Consider the following 19286-nt stretch of genomic DNA (forward strand, 5'->3'; position numbering starts at 1 on the left):
CAAAGGAAACCATAAACAAGACCAAAAGACAACCCTCAGAATGGGAGAAAATATTTGCAAATGAAGCAACTGACAAAGGATTAATCTCCAAAATTTACAAGCAGTCCATGCAGCTCAATAACAAAAAAACAAACAACCCAATCCAAAAAAGGGCAGAAGACCTGAATAGACATTTCTCCAAAGAAGATATACAGATGGTCAACAAACACATGAAAGAATGCTCAACATCATTAATCATTAGAGAAATGCAAATCAAAACTATATCATCTCACACCGGTCAGAATGGCCATCATCAAAAAATCTAGAAACAATAAATGCTGGAGAGGGTGTGGAGAAAAGGGAACACTCTTGCACTGCTGGTGGGAATGTAAATTGATACAGCCACTATGGAGAACAGTATGGAGGTTCCTTAAGAAACTACAAATAGAACTACCATATGACCCAGCAATACCACTACTGGGCATATACCCTGAGAAAACCATAATTCAAAGAGTCATGTAGCAAAATGTTCATTGCAGCTCTATTTACAATAGCCCAGAGATGGAAGCAACCTAAGTGTCCATCATCGGATGAATGGATAAAGAATATGTGGCACATATATACAATGGAATATTACTCAGCCATAAAAAGAAATGAAATTGAGTTATTTGTAGTGAGGTGGATGGACCTAGAGTCTGTCATACAGAGTGAAGTAAGTCAGAAAGAGAAAGACAAATACCGTGTGCTAATACATATATATGGAAATCTAAGGAAAAAAAATGTCATGAAGAACCTAGGGGTAAGACTGGAATAAAGACACAGACCTACTAGAGAATGGACTTGAGGATATGGGGAGGGGGAAGGGTAAGCTGTGACAAAGCGAGAGAGTGGCATGGACATATATACACTAACAAACGTAAGGTAGATAGCTAGTGGGAAGCAGCCGCATAGCACAGGGAGATCAGCTCGGTACTCTGTGACCACCTAGAGGGGTGGGATAGGGAGGGTGGGAAGGAGGGAGACACAAGAGGGAAGGGATATGGGAACATATGAACATGTATAACTGATTCACTTTGTTATAAAGCAGAAACTAACACACCAGTGTAAAGCAATTATACTCCAATAAAGATGTTAAAATTTTTTTAAAAAAATAACAACAAAATAACTAAACCCACAGAAAAATGAAGGCACAACATTTGAAACTATTCGATTCCAATCTTATAATATTTTCTGAAACAAAGAACCAAACAATATGATTCCCATTATTATTTTATATGATTGCCCAAGGTATTAGTAGTATTGGATGTGTGAAGATCCCTCCCATGATTAGCTTCTAAAGAATTAGAAAGGAAATGTTCAGCATTTTCATGCTCTAAATATAGATTTAGAAGCTGTGAGAGGAAAAAGATGCACATGGCAGCACAGCAATGACTCGAAGAACGGTGCAGTAAGCTACTCTGTGGCAAAGTCATTTTCCTCTCAGCAGAAGTTTCCAGAAACAGAAAAAGGCTGACGCCACTCCCAGAAATCCAGTTACAGCTGGGGCACAGCCTCTAAGGTGGACTCACTGGGCAGCAAGGTAGCAACCAGGACAAAGGGCACCCCTTAGGAAGCTGTCTACCTCCACCCCAAACCCTGCTTTCTGAGAAATGCCCCTTCCCCCGCAAATCAGGAAAACACCCAGGCAGCCGTTTACGCAACATATTTCTTGGGCAATGGGGTACTTCATAGGGCCGTGCTGTGATTCTATCACTTTGAAGTGCACAAAGAGGGAAACAGAAGTTGGGCTGTACACAGGGACTCCTCCTGCAGAATGTCTGTGGGTTTTCTCCACTTGAAAAGCAGAACCAGAAACCACACTTCTGTTAAGGATTCAGATAATCAGTCCGTTTGGCTTTAAATGCATCTTGTATGGAGTAGTGATCAATACAAGCCTTGCCAGAGGACTGTTCTGACAAACTTGCCTCCTTTTGTATGATAAAAGAATGACCCAAGGGCAGATCGAGCACAATTCTTTGACCAGGTCTAAGAAAAAAATGAGCCAACTGCAGATAAGCCCACACCCCCTCTACACCCATACCTGGCAGTCTTGGGGAAAGGCTGAGTCACGAGGTGGTCAACTCCTCAATGAATGGAAGAGACAGCGCAGCGGTGGGGTGTGTAGTGTCCAGAGCGCTCCCCAATTCTACTCCACGATTTCTGTACGACCCACCCCTTGGCGGATAGGTGAGATGGTACCCCTTCTCCAAATGTTTGAAATGTATAAAATAAAATACATAGGATTACAGAGGAAGTCAATTATATTTAAATATGGTTACCAAAAACTTTTAAAATTGTGACATAATAACACATATGCTTGGGACTTCCCTGGTGGGACAGTGGTTAGGAACCTGCCTGCCAATGCAGGGGACACAGGTTCGAGCCCTGGTCCGGGAAGATCCCACAGGCCACAGAGCAACTAAGCCCGTGCGCCACAACTACTGAGCCCGGGTACCTAGAGCCCGTGCTCTGCAACAAGCGGGCCCACCGCAATGGGAGGCCTGTGCACTGCAATGAAGAGTAGCCCCCGCTCACCGCAACTAGAGAGGAAGCCCGCGCGCAGCAATGAAGACCCAACGCAGCCAATAAATAAATAAATAAACAAACAAATAAAATTGCTAAAAAAACCCCACACATATGCTCGTTTATTAATACATTAAATAACACTACCTAGCAGCATGTAATAACCACCATAATTTCTAAGTCATAATGAACATGATATTTCAAGATTATCTGCTAGCCATCTAAAATCTGATATGAAAATATGGGCTTCCTATTGGTGACAAAGTCACAGACAATGCTAATATTACTGTGGTTTGTGGCCAACATCCAAAAGTTAAGGGATTGCTCAATTTTGGTTAGCGGTGAGTGAAAATCAAGGTGTAATACTTTCCCATGCAAGCTCACAGATCCCCTTGAATCTCTGCAAAGAGGGCTGCAGTAGCTCACATGAAACTCATGCGATAATCTGATTTCATCCCCTACTCTTACGGTTCTTCCAGAATCATGAGACCCACAACAGAGCCGGAACCCGGCAGTAGAATCAACCACTTATAAGGGAGCAGGGAGGATCTACCACAAGGAGAGTCGGCCACCCATGGAAGAAGCAGAATGGGCCAACAACTCTACTTCCTTTTTCTCCATCAGTTGTACCCAACGTGTGGGCTACAGTTTTTTTATTTTTTAAACGGTTAGTGTTAAGAGTTATTTAATTCAGTTGACTCACGGGTGGGGGGATTACTTTGCAAATCATTTCCCCTAGTGCGGTGTTCTAAACGTTATTAGCCCCAGAGTTCAAGGCTTATAGCAAACTTCTAACACCCCTTTACTCCCTGAAATCAAATTCTTAGATAACCTTCCTAAAGACATTTTCAAACATATGTATTTATTGCTTTAATAGTAATATAAATGAGAATAAAAGGAAAATAATTTATAACAAACTGAACATGTATTTCAATATGCAATTAGTTGGGCAAGACCAATCTAGAAGGCTTAAGAAGTTGTTAGATGCTTGTATTTTATATAAAATAAAACAACAGGTGAGTTACAAGTATGGACTGCCACAGGTGATATGATGTCATGGGGGGGGTTTCCAAAATGGCAAACACCTCTTGGTAAATTTCCCAATAAAACAAAGCACAATCTTTCTTCATTGACTGGAAAAGTCAACGTTTATTTGCAACATGCAAAATACTCTTCATGTATAAGTTAGGTCTCTAGGTTCAGGTAATAAATGGGTTTTGTCATCCACAATCATCTTGTTACCAAATTGGCCCACCAGACCTGCGCCAGGCAAAGCCCCCCTAGTCTTCACCGAGGATGCTCTTTTTCAGATTGGATTCGAGTAGCCAATAACCAAACCAATGCTGAGACTGGAACAGCACAAGCTGTATTCAGTAGCCAAAGACTGGAGAAGAGGGAACCTAGTTTGCAAATCAACTTAACCCAATTCCGACAGAGACACCAAATATATAGGAGGGTGGAGATTAAAGATTGGGATTTGGAAACAGTGGGAGAAATATTGATGAGTTATCTGAGAAGAGGGGTGTGGTTTGGACCTGGAACTGTACCAACTCTCCTTTTCAGTCATTGCATGGGCTTTTCCAGTGGCTGTCGTGGCAATCGTCAAGTGTCATGGCGCCTGTGGGTGTGTCACTTAGCATGTTAATATATTACAATGAGCGTATAATGAGGCTCAAGGTCTACAGGAAGGTAAATCTTCTGTCATCTTGGGCCTAGTTGATTCTAACCAACACTTTTTTTTTTTTTTTCTCTCTTTGCAGCTTCCACCTGAAACTTAGATCAGATTTGGTTTCTATTCAAGGGAGGGGCAGGGGTATGATTCTGGGGCAACAGCCATGGTAATAGTCTCATAGTGAGACACAGGATACACGTAGGGGTGTAAGACTATTCTACCCATCACAGATGTTGGCATCCCTGGTCCCCATCCAGTAAATGGTAGTAGCACACCTAACTCACTGACAACCAAAACTGTCCCCTAAATTTCTAAAATGCCCCCAATAAGCTCCCTAGAGCTAGCCAAAATCCACATTGCAGTACCCACGCTCTGCCCACCTCTGGGTGACGTCAAGCTGGACCGCTCAGGGGACACTGCCCAGGAAACTTGCATTTGCATAATAAGAGAAAGATCAGTCTTGCTGAGTGGCTTACCCAGCAACAAGCGCCCTTACCCAGAGTTCTGCCCTTGGGACACAAAAAGCAGAACAAGGCAGGGAAGAGAATTAAGCAGTGAGGCAGGTGGAGGCAGCAAGGAAGCAAGGGGGTTCCTGGGGTCCCTGGGGTCCCCAGAGCTTTGATCCCAGGCTGCTGGCAGCTCACAGCTCTGTTCCTGTAGCCCTGAGGTGAATTCTCCACTTGTGCTGAAGCAAGCTCCAGCGGGTTTGTGTTGCCAGCACCCAAAAGAGTCCTTATTCATTACACACGTCCAATCACCTGCTGGGAAGGCCACCCACCTGAACTAAGGAGGGCAGCTCACATCAAAAATGTTTAGAAAGGACTTCCCTGGTGGCGCAGTGGTTGAGAGTCTGCCTGCCGATGCAGGGTAACACGGGTTCATGCCCCGGTCCGGGAAGATCCCACGTGCCGCGGAGCGGCTGGGCCCATGGGCCATGGCCGCTGAGCCTGCGCGTCCGGAGCCTGTGCTCCGCAACGGGAGAGGCCACAACAGTGAGAGGCCCGCGTACCGCAAAAAAAAAAAAAAAAAAAACAAGTTTAGAAGAACCTATTGTTTTTCGAAGAACCTACTTTCTTTGGGGGACGCTGCTCAGACTTTTACCAAAGCTCCCCATGCTGTACTTGAAGCTCATGTGGTTTTGACTCCCTTCTCACTGCCAGTAAATAAATGGGCCGGTGCCCATTCTTCATCTGGCATTTCAGAGTCTAGAAAGACAGATCCAGATCCTTCTGAAGCCTCTTCTGCCTCAGCCCCTTCTCATCAGTCTCATTAGCCACACAACATAATAACAATGTTGTCCTCCCCTGGCAGGCTTGGGAAATTTAGATATCGGAGAAATTTAGCCTTTAAGGGCCCAATTAGATATCTGAGTAAAAAGGGAAAAAAATTTTTTCCACAGACTTTCCAACTCCATAAGCCCATGATTTAAGGTCTCTAAATTTTATTGTGCTCAGAATTAATATCACCCTAATTCAGAAAGGTGTTCTAAAAGAACCCAAGCTGACTGTTGTTCAACCTCTTCCACTAATGGACTCCATTATATCACAAAAAAAGGCACTGCTGGAATCTAATGAATAAATAACTAGCACTTGAATAGAATTTGTGTCCATTTTAATGCCAGCTACTTTCCACAAGAAAGCCTCATTTAAATTAGAAAGCGGGGAGAGGGGGGAGCATGCTTATAATGAAACACTTCCGAAAAGCTTGAAAAGTTTCCTGTATAAGCCAATCAGGTATAACGTTAAATAGCAAAAACTTAACTGTTGAATCTAAGTGAATAAACCAGAGAATTTGAGTGTAACACAGGAAAAGGGTTAGTTTTCACATCTGCCGGATTTGTTTAGTGTAATTTCCAGAAGAGTTATCAGGAGAGCTAATAGTCCCTTGAACGGTGTGTCTTCTAAATGGAGGCTCACAACTCACCAATGGGTTATGAAACCAATTCAGGACAAGGGTCAGAAAACTTTGTCTTCAAGAGCAGGAGAGTAAATACCTTAGGCTTTGCAGGCCAAATATCTCTGTCACAACTGCTTGACTCTACCATTGTAACTTGAAAGCAGCCATAAACAATCTTTGCGTTCCAACCAAACCTTATTTACAAAATGGGCGGCAGGCCACAGCGCTGACTCCAGACCAGAATTTTTTCAGGAAATGAAAGGGTAGAAAACATCAGAGGTCATGAGAGGTAGAAGGGTAGGTACTATCTCATGAAAGTTTTCTTGCTGCTATACACACATGTATATGTGAGTTCTGGTCAATATGTATTTCTTACCGTAGGTTGAGGGTCAAAAGCCACCATGTTAGAAATGATACTAAATAGTTTGAGAAGAAAAAAACAAGTCTTCTTCTGACTGAAACTGATAAGAGTTTACAGGACTTTCATGTTTAAAAAACAAGAAAGAAAAAGGGGTAGATATAATGGGCAAGTTCTTAAGCCTAACGTATAATCTTAAAAGAATATTTTAAAATATATTAAAATTTGAAAAAAGAATATGAATTAGTTACAAGTAGTCCAAAATGATCTTCAAAAGGATGCTAAAACTGCTTCTTATGCTATGCAAACATCTGATCTGAGCTGGGCATCAGTTAGCAATGGCTGCATAACAAAGTTCCCCCAGAACTCTGTGGCTTAAAATAATCATCAATGCTTTCCACAACTCTACAGGTCAGCTGGCTGGTTGGTTCTGATGACCTAGGACAGGCTTAACTAATCTTGGCAAGATAAGCTCAGGAGACTTCGACCAGCATGAAGTTCAGCTGGGGGCTGGCTAGTCCAGGAGAGCCTCAGCTGACACAACTTGGCTCATTCCCCTGCATCTCTCAGTCCCTCCCTTAGACTAGCCCAGGCACGCTTTCATGGGGCTGGCAGGGATCTGAGCGAGCACGCCTAGCTGTGTAAAAGGTCAATCAGAAACTCGTAGGCTCTTAAACTGTTTATATGGCATCTGCTAACATCCCAGGAACCAAAGCAGTCACGTGGCCAGTAGTGGGGAAGGGGAAGGATGGGGACTAGTAAGTTACAAGGCAAAGAGTGTGGATACACGGAGGCCATTAATTGGGGCCATTAGCGCAATCAATCTGCCACAGACGTTATTTACTATTTGTCATCATCACCTTGGCAGAAGCAGAGAGATTTTACATTATTTTAAGCTTTCCCATTACCATTTCTCACTTTGGTTTTCCATTATCACTTCTAAGGCAGGAAGGCAGAGTGAAAAGAACATAGGCTTTGGAATCAATGTGATCCAGTTCTGCAGCCTGGCTCCGCCACTTCTGGCTACATGACCCTGTGCAGGTCTCCTTTGCACCTCAGTTTCCTCATCATAAAAATAGGACTACTGGGCTTCCCTGGTGGCGCAGTGGTTGAGAGTCCGCCTGCCGATGCAGGGGACACGGGTTCGTGCCCCGGTCCGGGAAGATCCCACGTGCCGCGGAGCGGCTGGGCCCGTGAGCCATGGCCGCTGAGCCTGCGCGTCCGGATCCTGTGCTCCACAACGGGAGAGGCCGTGGCGGTGAGAGGCCCACGTACCGCAAAAAAAAAAATAGGACTACTAACATAACATCTGCCGGAACACGAAATGTGTGTAGCTCAATGTCTGGCCACCTCAGATCTCAAATCTTAGACACTGTTTGCAAACAGTTAGCTTAAATATATTCAAAAAGATGAGGAAAAAGGCAATAGGAAAATTTCCTGAGAAGTGAAGTTTCTCGACAGAAAAGTACAGTTCCTTCACATAAAAACTAGAAAACCATTTCTTTACAAAGAGTTTTGGGGACTGTGGCAGCAAAAAAATGGCCCCCAAGGAGGTCCACATTCTAATCCCTGAAGCCTGTGAATACAGGACAGGTGTGATGAAGCCATGGACCTTGAAACGAGATTATCCTGGATTATCTGGGTGGACCAATCTAATCACATAGATCCTTAAAGTCAGAGAATCTTTCCTCGCTGTGGTCCCAGCCTGATGGCAGAGGGACACGGAGTCAGCCCAACATTGCTGGTTTTGAAGCTGGAGGAACGGGCAGGAGCCTGTAAATGTGTGTAGCCACTAGAAGATAAAGGGGCAAGGCAAAGGATTCTCCCCTAAAGCTTCTAGAAGGAATGGACAACTTGATTTTAGCCAGTAAGACCCGTGTTGGACCTCTGACCTACAACATAACATAATAAGACAATGAATTTGTGTTGCCTTAAGCCACCCAGTCTGTTGTTATTTGTTAAAGCAGTAACAGAAAGATGATGTAACTTGTCATCTTTATACAAAGGCTGACAATGAGGAAATAGAAAAGTCTCTCTTGAAGCCACTGAACCAGGAGGAAGAGACTGTGGAACCTGGAGAACACTAACCAGGCATGGCATCAGAATCGGAAAGCTGTATCTGATCCTGGTTATAAGGGCAATGAAAGGAAAGGCAGTATGACCGAATAAGCAACTCATTAACCAGGAAAACACTTTATTGCAGGCCACAGGGAAATACAAAAAAATCATTATTTATCCATACAATCTCCAAGGATCCCCTGGCTATAGCTGACAAGCATGTACTAGGGGAAAAGCCATATTTTAAAACTACTCCCACAGAAACTTTCTACAGGTTTCATTTAAGTGATGGCTATTCCAGAGATACGCAGCTGCGACTCTGATCACTTCCACTTCTGTTTATAGATAACAGGACAATAAGGTAACAAGCCCTAGTGGTGTGTGGACATGAACACACACACACACACACACACACACACAAAGTCTCAATTTGTTGGGCTTCCTGAGCCCACAAATAATGCTCACAGTGAGGGATAAAAAAGTGTACAAAAAGTCCACTGATTGATTTGAAAAACAGAACTCCAAACCGGCACAAAGAGGACCCCAAAATTAGGAATAGCTCTAAGAATATTCTTAAGGACAGATTAAAGAAACTACAGTAGATGACTGTGCTGGGTTCAGCCCGGAAGTCACACTAGTAGAATCCCACAGATGCAGGAGACACTGAGAGATGCCTCATTTGATGGAAGAGAAACCAGAACCACCCAGCGCCGAACTGACCTGCCTGAGGACAGCCCTCTAACTGCGGAGAGGCCCCACCTGCCTGAGCCGGAGCTAACGCATGACACCATGCTGCCCAGCTGATCACGTGACTCTTGTGTCGGGCCCGTGCAAGGCTATGCGGCTTCCGATCATACCTACAGAGCTCCAGACTCCTTGCTGTGAAACCCCTGGAGCCAGATGTAACTTTTTAACCAACCTGGGGGAAAAAAACTCTCCCTTTCTGGAGCTCCCATCAGAATAGGAAATAAGGAATGGTGAAATACAGAAGAAAGTTGATAACATTTGCCTGTACTAAATTATGTACCATGAAAGATTACCCACATATAATGTCACCTTTAAATCTACCAAGCACAGTGGTTAGGCATCACAGAAGGGGAGGAGGGGGAAATGGACCATTATTAGTTGCTGGAGCTGAGAACTCTGTTAAAGAAGGTAGGCCATCCCGATGGACAGAGGGGCTGGAAGCTATGTTTGAAAGGATCTCACATCAGAATGGGACTCCTCATATGATGAACAATATTGGGGAGGGAGATGGAGGAAAGCATCCCTTCCCCTCCAAGTCCCCACTTAGGGCGCCTCTAACCTTGGTGGCTTTGAAAAATTCTAGGAGATGGGGTAAGGGAAGTATACAAACACAAATACTAAGACAAGTATGGAAGGAAAACAGAAAGATCATACTTAGCAAGAGGCAAAGACAGTGCTTTCCTAAACAAGATGTGTAAGAGAAAGAATTGGTCATTTAGAAAACTCCTCAGTGGAATAAACACTAGTAAACAAAAAAATCAGAGTTGAAAATAACAGACGGTCCAAAAAAAAAGCAGCTGCAAGGAGACTGATATCAACGTCTCTATTCTTTCAACATAGATGTTTCAAAGGGAAGCAGCGATGAAGGTATACAGAGAATTTGGTCCAGTGCAAATTCTTAGCCACTTTCCCCGGGGCGCTGTGCCACAGAACCACAGAACTCTGTGAGCCTGGTCATCTTCTGCTCTTTGAATCTCAATTTCCCAAGAGGGGAAAGAAAAAAAAAATAGCTTCACTAGGGGAAGCTGGCTAAGCCGGTTATTTCTAGGCTGAGAAGGACGGACCGTGGCCTCTTATTTCTAAACATACAAAAACACACATCCCAAAAGATAGTGATCATAAAGGGCTGGTTCTTCTTAGGTAAGCATTTCAACTGTCTACTAAAGATTCTGCCAGCAAAGGCAAAAACAACTTGAGTTTTTCCTCAATCTTTTTTTATTCAATAAGGGAATTTTATTTCTTTATTCTACACTTCCTTTGCCACATGTGTAAGATTATACAACTTTAGGACTGAACAGAACGTTGGAGCTCGTTCAATCCCCTCCTACTTTCCAACATAAGAACTGAAGCCCAAAGCGGTCATATGGGCTGAATTAATGTGTTCTTCATTTGCATACTGCTTTATAACTGAACTTAACTCTTCTGTGTGGGCCCTGACCAGGCCTAGACTTTAAGCTTTTGAGCAGCTAGGGACTATGTATTAACCAGAAATGTTCAGAATCAGGAACAGGTGAGAGCAATGTCATGTCTGATGCAAGCCCGGTCATATGTAAGGAATAAGATGAAAGGAAATGGTGCTTGCTGGCACGCCAAATGGGAAAATTCCACGAAGCACGAAAATCCCGGTGGTCGGAGGAATATTTTGCAGGGCCTTAGCTCTCTTTCTAGGATCCCACAGATACTAAGGGAATGTCTTCACAGGCCCTTCCTTGGAAATGTTGAGAAATAGCCCTGACTCCTCTGCCAGGTTACCCCCGGCCCACCCCATGCTCCTAAAGGGTGGAAATCAACACTGAGAGGGGCCAGGAGCTGTAAGACAGAGACTGACACTGCAGAGACTGACACAGAGAGACAGAGGGAGAGAGAGAAAATGAATATTTAAGAGTGAAATGTAAAATCCATCCCGGGCCAAATTCCTAAGATGTCAAACTTAAAAGGTGACATGAGCAAGGGAGCACCTCATGTAAAGGCACGTAAGTTGCTTACATCCTCCCATTTGGGGCTGGAGAAAGGAGTGGGGCACACCCACCTGTTCCCCACCAGATTGCAGGGTGAGGCTGGGTGTGAGCACACAGGGTTCTGCGAGTGGGTGGGACAGACGCCAAATGACCATCACATTCTCTTCCTGGGTCATTTCTCTAAACAAGGCAGGCACACATCTGTTATCAGCTGTTGTCACTTGTCCCTGAGGGACCAAGGCCCAGTTTGGCCACTGCTGTCAGCCAGAGGGACTTCGAGCAAGTCCTTCTACCTCCCTGCACCTCCAGGACCGCAGCTAAAAAGAGAAAGGACGCAGGGAGATCTCCCTGAGGTCCCTTCCAACCCCTGAGTGCCTAAGACTCCTCTTGGCTTTGGTTGGAAAGCCGGCGCTGGCCAGTACAGGGTGAGCTTGCTAGCCTAAACAACTAAGCACAGTCCAGCTAACGCGGGCTCGGGACCTAGACCACCCGGGTTCGAATCCTTACCCTGCCGCAAGTGGCTAGCTGTGCGTGGCCCTGGCCAGCTTTCACAACCTCCCAATTCCTCAGTCTCCCTACTGTGGAAACTGGGAATAACAATACCATCCACCTCGGCGTTGTAGCGAGGAGTAAATGGGAGAAGAAAGAAGCCTTTGCAATCGTGTCACCTCTAGAAGATACAGATACATTTTTCATCACCATCGCTCCGAGTTTCCTCGCCCACCTGCTCTCGACACTTCTCCACCCAGACATACCATCTCCGCTGATCACCAACATAACACACTCCCATGGGTGGACGGAGACATGAAAGAGAGCCAAAACTATCATAGCGGAGCACTGTTCTGTGTGGGATATTAAAAAAGCATCTTACCAGCATGCCAGGCCTTAGAAGCGGCTATGCCGAGAATGCAGCCCTAAGGAGTGGCGTTTAAGCAGGAGTCGGTGGGCGGAGCTTAGGCAGGAGTCAGTGGGCGGCGGTACCCATGCCCTCAGCGGCCATCGCCCCCAAATTACAGAGGGTGTAAATCAGTGAGGCTGTTATTCTTCTACGGATAACGCTGAAATGCTGACATTTTTGAAAAAGTAAATCAGTTGCAAACACCAGTACTTAACTCTTACAGGTAACGAAGTACTTGCATACACCTCGCTCCTGAGTTCATGAGCAACAGGGTGGAGAAATACTCCTTAGCCATCCTAGGTAACCGCCCCAGCTGGGGCCAAGGTCCAGCAGGCGTTAACTGCTGGGGGTGCCCATTTACAGGGAGAACTGCACCCTGCCCCCCGCAAACCCAGCCCAGATAGCTTATCCCTCTTGCTCGTCCAGATCTGTGAGGCTGGACAAAGGGCCCGGATAGGAAGGACCCTGGTTCTCTTTCCAGAAGGTTAGGTGTTCAGACAAGAGAGCGGTGGGATTTTGAAGAAATAAAGTGATTCCTCCAACCCTTCCCATGCACACATACAGCTTTCCAGATATGACAAAGTCGGGGAAGGAGGCACTTCGTTGTGGAAATGAAAAAACAAACACATAAATACAACAGTCCAAGTTGGCAAATAGAGATGGAGTCCCAACTCTTCCAGCTGAGAACGTGGTTACAGTACTAAGGCTCCTGGGACCCATTTTGGCGGCTTTCCAAGAGCTATTAATTTGCCTTAATATACTGAAAGAGAAGGTGAGATGAATTAAAAGTGAGACGGTAATTTTGAAGGAGGATGTACGCCTTCATACCCAGCACCAGCGCCCACCATGTATGGCTCAAGGTGGCTGCCTGATAAACACCCCATGAGAACCTACAGCTGGCACTGAGGTCACAACTATGCTTGGACTTTGCGTGTTGACCCAGGATGTGACATAGTATGAGGACATGGCTTAGATTAGCAACTTTAAGAAGAGGGGTTTAGGGAGATCTAGACTCAATTTCAAACAGGAATTTAAAAGTTCAGCCATTTATTCAATATCCTGGGATAAACCATAACAGAAAAGAATATAAAAAAGGAATGTCTATATGTGTATAACTGAGTCACTTTGCTGTACAGCAGAGATTGACACAACCTTGTAAATCAACTACACTTCAATTTTTTAAAAAATTCTTTTTAACTGAAGCCATCTTCTGGCTATTATGAGTGACTCTAGGGCTTCCCTGGTGGCACAGTGGTTGAGAGCCCGTCTGCCGATGCAGGGGACACGGGTTTGTGCCCCGGTCCGGGAAGATCCCACATGCCGCGGAGCGGCTGGGCCCGTGAGCCATGGCCGCTGAGCCTGCGCGTCCGGAGCCTGTGCTCCGCAGTGGGAGAGGCCACAACAGTGAGAGGCCCGCGTACTGAAAAAAAAAAAAAAAAAAAGAGTGACTCTATACTTCAAAGCAATTATGAACTTTAAAGGCAGCCTAGTAAAACGTGCCCTGGCAAGTACCAAATTTATTTCTGACCCACACCTCTCCACTGTCACCCACCTGGCACTCTCCCCCAAATATAAAGGTATTACCTCTCTTTTTTTTAAGGTACCTAGATTCTATATCTTTTTTTTTTTGCTGGATTTTAGTTCCCCGACCAGGGATCAAACCCGGACCCTCGGGGTGAGAGCGCACAGTCCTAACCACTGGACAGCCAGGGAATTCCCTAAAGTACCTAGATTCTGAAACACACACACCTTCCTTCAGCCAAAACTGTTACTTTTGGCTGACACCTGGTGTCACCTGACACCGGGACCCTTCCCCAAACTTTGCCATCCCCTATAACAAACCCCAGAGATAATCCTCCTGACAGCACAGGCTTTCCGGAGAGCTACTGTGACAACATCGGCTCAGAACGCCACCTCCAACCACCACGCCACCCTCCTACAGCCAGTAAGCCAAGACACACAAAGAGGACGGAATAAGAGTCCTCAATGCTCTTTAGGCCTCTAGGGAAGGAGCAGAGCAACTACCTGCCTGGAGGACCAGAGTGCAAAAGGACAGGAACTTTCCAACCCAAGCAAGACTTGGGGTGGGAAAACTGCTCCGGGCATTTTCCAGACATCTCTGCAGGGGATACTGGTCACTGTCTGTCCCCCCCCCCCCAAAAAATCAACCTGAGAGTGACTCTGCAGTGACTTAGATCCCGAACCACATGGAACATTAGGAAAAGTCATGTCAAATATCAGAGTGACATCTAGAATGATCGCGAGGAGGCTCACTTCTCAGTGGAGGAACCAAAGGCCAGGAACCAAAGGCCCCCTTGGCTAGGATCACAGGGGAACTCTGCTGTTGCAATGCTTTTGGAGGCCAGCTGGGCAGAAGGCTGGCTGGTTATTTTTAAACTGAGAAAACTGAATGGGAAGGTAGCAAATTTGAATTCTTGTGATCTCCTGAGGTCCTTTCCAGCTCCAAGATGCTACCAAAGAACACTGCATATGCACATACATATGCACACGCTTCTTTATAAAAACGTATATACGGATGTGTGAATATATATAAATGAGTACTATATTCACACTTCCAAACACAAAGCACTTGAAATGCGCACTGCTGAGGCGATTCAGAGGCCCACGAGGCTGGAACACAGATGCAACTGGCAGATCTGAGCAGAGCCACCAGCCCTCCTGAGACTACAGTCACCTTAAAACCAACCTGCAGCTGCTTGTGTAGGTGTGAACCCTGCCAAGCCCCAAAGCAGGACTGCAGACGCCTTTCTTCCAGTGACTCTAGTCACAAGTGTCCCAAACTCAGGAAGGCGGGCTGGAACAAAGGAGGGGAAGAAAAGAAAAGCCCAAACCTCTGTCCAGGCACCCAGCTCTGCCAGAGCCAGGGATCGGGGCAGAGCAGCATCCTTCTCCTCTTGCCCTGTCCCTCCAAGAGGCAAAAAGGTCACCCTCTTCCCGCTCTGCCATCACCTCCTTGCTCAGGGCCTCTCCTCTTCAAGTTGACTGCACGGACATCAAGTTGGTAACTGGAGAAACTAAAAAGGCCTCTAGAAAGGAGAGCTGTGCTCTAATCCTAACCAAGCCAAACAAATTTGAGGGAGCCTATCTCAGCCCTGAACAATAACAGCAAAAAGAATCTGCGGTTTGGGGTGGGGGGGGGGGAAGGTGGTACGAAAATTTATTTATTAAGAAAGATCTGTGATGGTGTGCCTATCATGGGAAACAGTTTGGTGATTTTCTCCAATCAAAGACAAGGAAGTTCTGATCCTGAGTCAAGGCTCAGGATGTGGGTAGCTAAACTGGGGAGAGGGTGGGGGGGAGGTGGGCGGTAGGGGGTGTGTCTCTCGGAGTAAAAACCCACCAAGTCCCTCAGGTCCTGACAATGAACGGGGGTGGGTCGCACCAGCTTCCCACTTGCCTCTCTAGAGAATGAGATCCTACCTCTAACACTTGGATCTGAGTTGTTTACAGGTGCAGTGCTGTCATGCCACGGAACCCCGCACAAACCTCAGCTTTCCCCTCCTCAACTTCACAGCCCCAGAAGTGCCCAGCCTTCCCTAACTGTGCCGCCAGAGCCGGGTGCAGACAGCGGCGTCCGCCCTGGGCCGGGCCTGGCAGTCAATGTCAGGAGTACCCGGCCACAGACCTCGACTCCGGCATTTCTGAAAACCTTATGCGTCTCCAGGTTACCGCAGTGCCCAAGCGCCCAGCACCCTGTTGGCGCTACAAACGCGGCCCGGCAATGCAAGCGCCACCTCTTCCCTCTTCCGCGCGGCAGCTACGAAACCACGGCATTGTGTGTGACAGCGAGTGTGTGAGCGAACGTCCTCGGGCTCACACACCCCCTTCCACCCGGTCTGCTCACGGCGCCCGGTCTGTGCGCGCGGCGAGCGCATCGCGAGCCGGTGCCCCCATCAAGAGGCCTCACATCCAGGCCTCTGGCCACCCGGCCTCGGACCTGACCTCGGGAAGCTGGGGGTAACGTCCACGCCCCCATTCTCGGCCGCGGGGGCGACCGGCGAGAGCAGCCCTGGGAGCCGGGCAAAGGCGAGGCAAGGGCCGAGGGGACGCGAAAGGGCGACTGGAGGGCGCCGCGCCCCCAAGTTTGCCAGCCGCGGGCCGGGAGGGGGCCAGGAGGGGGCCGGGGCGGCTCGCGACTCGGCAGGAAGTTCCCAGGGCTGCACTGAGCATGCTCTCGGGGATTATGTGCGCGGGTGTGGGCTCTGCGCTCCCCGCAGCCTCTCCGGCCAGGCAGCCTCCGGAGCGCGCCAGCGGGATCGTGGGCCCACGGAGGTCCCTTAAGGGTGGGGGGCACCCCCGGGCTCCCCTGGTCCCCAAGACCAGAGCGCCCGCCCGCCGCATCCCCCTTCCCCCGGGGCCGGGAGCCAGCCTCCCTTGTTGTTCCTCCCCACTGGCCGGTGGCTGAGTCCGCCCTGCGCGCCCAGGTCCCGGGGACCCCAGCCTGGCCCACACCCGCAGCGTGACCCCACCAGGCTCCTCCGCGGTCCGAGCGCCCCTCTACCATCCCTGGCCGCTCGCCTCCAGCCCGCGCAACCAAAGCCTCCCCCGGACAGTCCCTTGAAAAGCCCAAACCCCCCACTTCCCAGGGGCCATGGGGGCCTGCAGTCTCCCCTGAGAAGGGGTTGCCCCGGGTAGGTGGGCGCCTCCAGGCGCGTCCCCGGCTGCACTCCTGGCTGTCTCAGAGCGTCCGGGGCACCCACGCAGGCGGCGGAGGGGCGGCGGGCGGAAGCCCCCAGCCGCGCAGCCCACGGAGCAGACTCTCCCCCCGCCTCCCGCGCCCAGCTCCCCGCGCCCTCCGCGGTCCCCTCTACGTTCATCTCCCCGTGGAGATGGAAAGCTGCGACGCGATCGCCCCGACCCACTGGCTCTCACCTCCTTGTTGAGGAGCAGCAGCAGCAGCAGCCGGGAGTGCCTGCCAGCTGCCGTCCCCGGGGGGACCCAAGGCTCCGCGGGGCACGGGGTCGCGGCACCCCGAGCCTGCGGCGGGGCTACCTGGGCTGGATCGAGCCCGGGGCCGCCGCGGCAGCCGCGGGAGCCGCAGGGCCGCCGCCGAGCGGGCCGCGGCAGGGACGGTCTGCAAACTCTCAGCCCTGGCGGGGCCGCGCACGGCGCGTCCACACTCGGCCTAGACACTGCAGAGACGCTCCTCGGGGGCTCAGCTGATCGGGGGGGGGGGGTCTGGCTTCAAATTCTTCCTACCCTCCCCTCTCGACCTCTCCAACTTCTCCCCGCTTCTGGGCTCGCAGCTCTCTAAGGCAGGGATTCCGGCCGGGGACTTTCGGCAAACTCCCCGCCCTCCCCGCGGAGCTCTCAGCCAATTCGGAACGCCCCAGCCTCTCAGGGGCCGTCTGCAAACTACCAACCCTGTCGGAGAGGACTTTACCAACCTCTCAATTCCGCAACCCGAAGGCAGCAAGGGAGACACTTCGCGGCCACAAATACTGTTCTAGCAAGGTCAGGGGCAAATGTGCAAATGCTGATGTGACAATGCATCCTCCAGAGAGGTGCAGTCCAGGCCTCTCAGCACCAGGGGCCTTCCAGCAGTTAAGCTCAGTGACGGGAGATTATGGACTCAACCATCTACCGGACGGGCAGCTTGAATCAATGCCCTGAGCCTCAGTTTCCATCTTTGTAGAATGGGCTTTATGAAGCAGTATATGTTTCTGCCACTTGGTTGCTGTGACCTTGAGCAACCCGCTTAACCATTTGAATTCAACTTCTTTATCTACGAACATAATAAATGGGTCTTCTTGAGGTTATTCTGAAGATGAAATAAAATATATGTAAAGTACTTAGCAATAACCTGGCACATAGTAGGCACTCAACAAATGAATTCCATTTCTTTTTCTCTTTCCCACTCCCGCCCCCGGATTTTATGAACACTCTGGACTGGCTAGCTGAACACTGTACTGTTGTAAATTCAGAAAGAAATAAAACACATCCCATACCCTGAAGGCACCACAAAGAACATTGACTGACACCACATATTAAATCCAACCAAGCCCCAGGAGACAGAATGCTGTACAACGCTAAGCATTACAGATCCTTGTTAAGTATAGTATCTGGAATGGAATGAGAGTGACCTGGTGAATTACCTAGGGGTGGAAATTACAAGGTTCATAACCCCATCAAGTTCCAAGCCCTGTAACCAGTCACTACATCAAGTCACTGTATGAAGGTTTATGTTCAAATTTCCCTTACCTTCCCTGCAGAATTTCTCCACCCCCATTTCACTGTCCCCCCTGGGGTCTTCTTTCTTAAACTCAGATCACCCTACTCTGCTGCCCACCCTTCCGAGCAGAGGCGTTTAAAACCTGAAGATCATGGAATTCTTAGACCCTAGAAATGACTTAGTCCAAGTCCTTCACTTTGTAAGTAAGCTCTCAGGGCCACCCAGCTGGTTGGGGAGGTCTCCCGTCTCCAGGATCTTAGTAGAACACACCCTGTAGCACCTCTTCCACGGAGTTACTCTAGGCTCTAGGCACATTAGGTCAGTCCTACCTTTAACTCCAAGCTGGAGGCAATGGCTCTAACAATTCCTGACCAGATGAGCCCCAAATTATCAGCCACTTATATCCTCAGCTGTCAGGAAGTGTCCAGGTAACGATCAAGAACCGCAAGGAGATGTGCATGGACAGTTTGATTCCTCTTAATAAGACTTTTATGTGAAATGCCAGGAATGTTGGGAGGCACGTATTTCCCTCAGTCCCTTGGAAGAAAAATAACATCTCTCTCCCTCTTTGGGCACTGGGAGGGAAATAGAAGAATGGTGACATCTGGTGGCCAGGACTTTCTGTGCTTTGGATATGGATGGTACAGATTCTGATCCTAATAGACTCGCTTTGAAGCCAAGTTCCTGCGGGTGGTTAATAATTGTACCACCTGGTTGCCTAGAGATTTCTGAAAGACATCAATCATTTAAACTCTGCGGACCCACTGCTATAGAGGATATTACAGATGGCTATTATTTCAGGATATTTTTTATACAGTTGTGTATATAGAGAAATAAAGTATAAGGATGTGATATTCATATGTACACACATCATATATATTTATATAATATATATTTGTATTACATAGATTCTATTTATTTGTATGAATAATGTACTTGCAATGCCTTTCAGGGAAATTATACTA

The 19286-nt window shown here is 47.9% G+C and overlaps 1 protein-coding gene across 7 annotated transcripts in view; it reads right to left on the reverse strand.

Annotated features, from left to right (window-relative positions):
• MGAT5 (alpha-1,6-mannosylglycoprotein 6-beta-N-acetylglucosaminyltransferase) overlaps positions 1–17324 on the reverse strand; it is a 372873-nt gene extending 355549 nt beyond the window's left edge. For 6 of the 7 annotated variants that reach the window (XR_003794033.1, XR_003794037.1, XR_003794036.1 and 3 more), the window contains exon 1: positions 17022–17323. The gene's annotated coding sequence lies outside the window, so the exon portion shown is untranslated. Of the gene's footprint in view, positions 1–17021 lie in introns of all 7 variants that reach the window. The other variant, XM_029226054.1, reaches the window with a different exon arrangement.
• Positions 17325–19286: the final 1962 nt, after the last annotated feature.

Source organism: Monodon monoceros, unplaced genomic scaffold, assembly GCF_005190385.1.
Source record: "Monodon monoceros isolate NGI ecotype Baffin Bay Population unplaced genomic scaffold, NGI_Narwhal_1 Super_Scaffold_16, whole genome shotgun sequence".
Classification (NCBI taxonomy): domain Eukaryota; kingdom Metazoa; phylum Chordata; class Mammalia; order Artiodactyla; family Monodontidae; genus Monodon; species Monodon monoceros.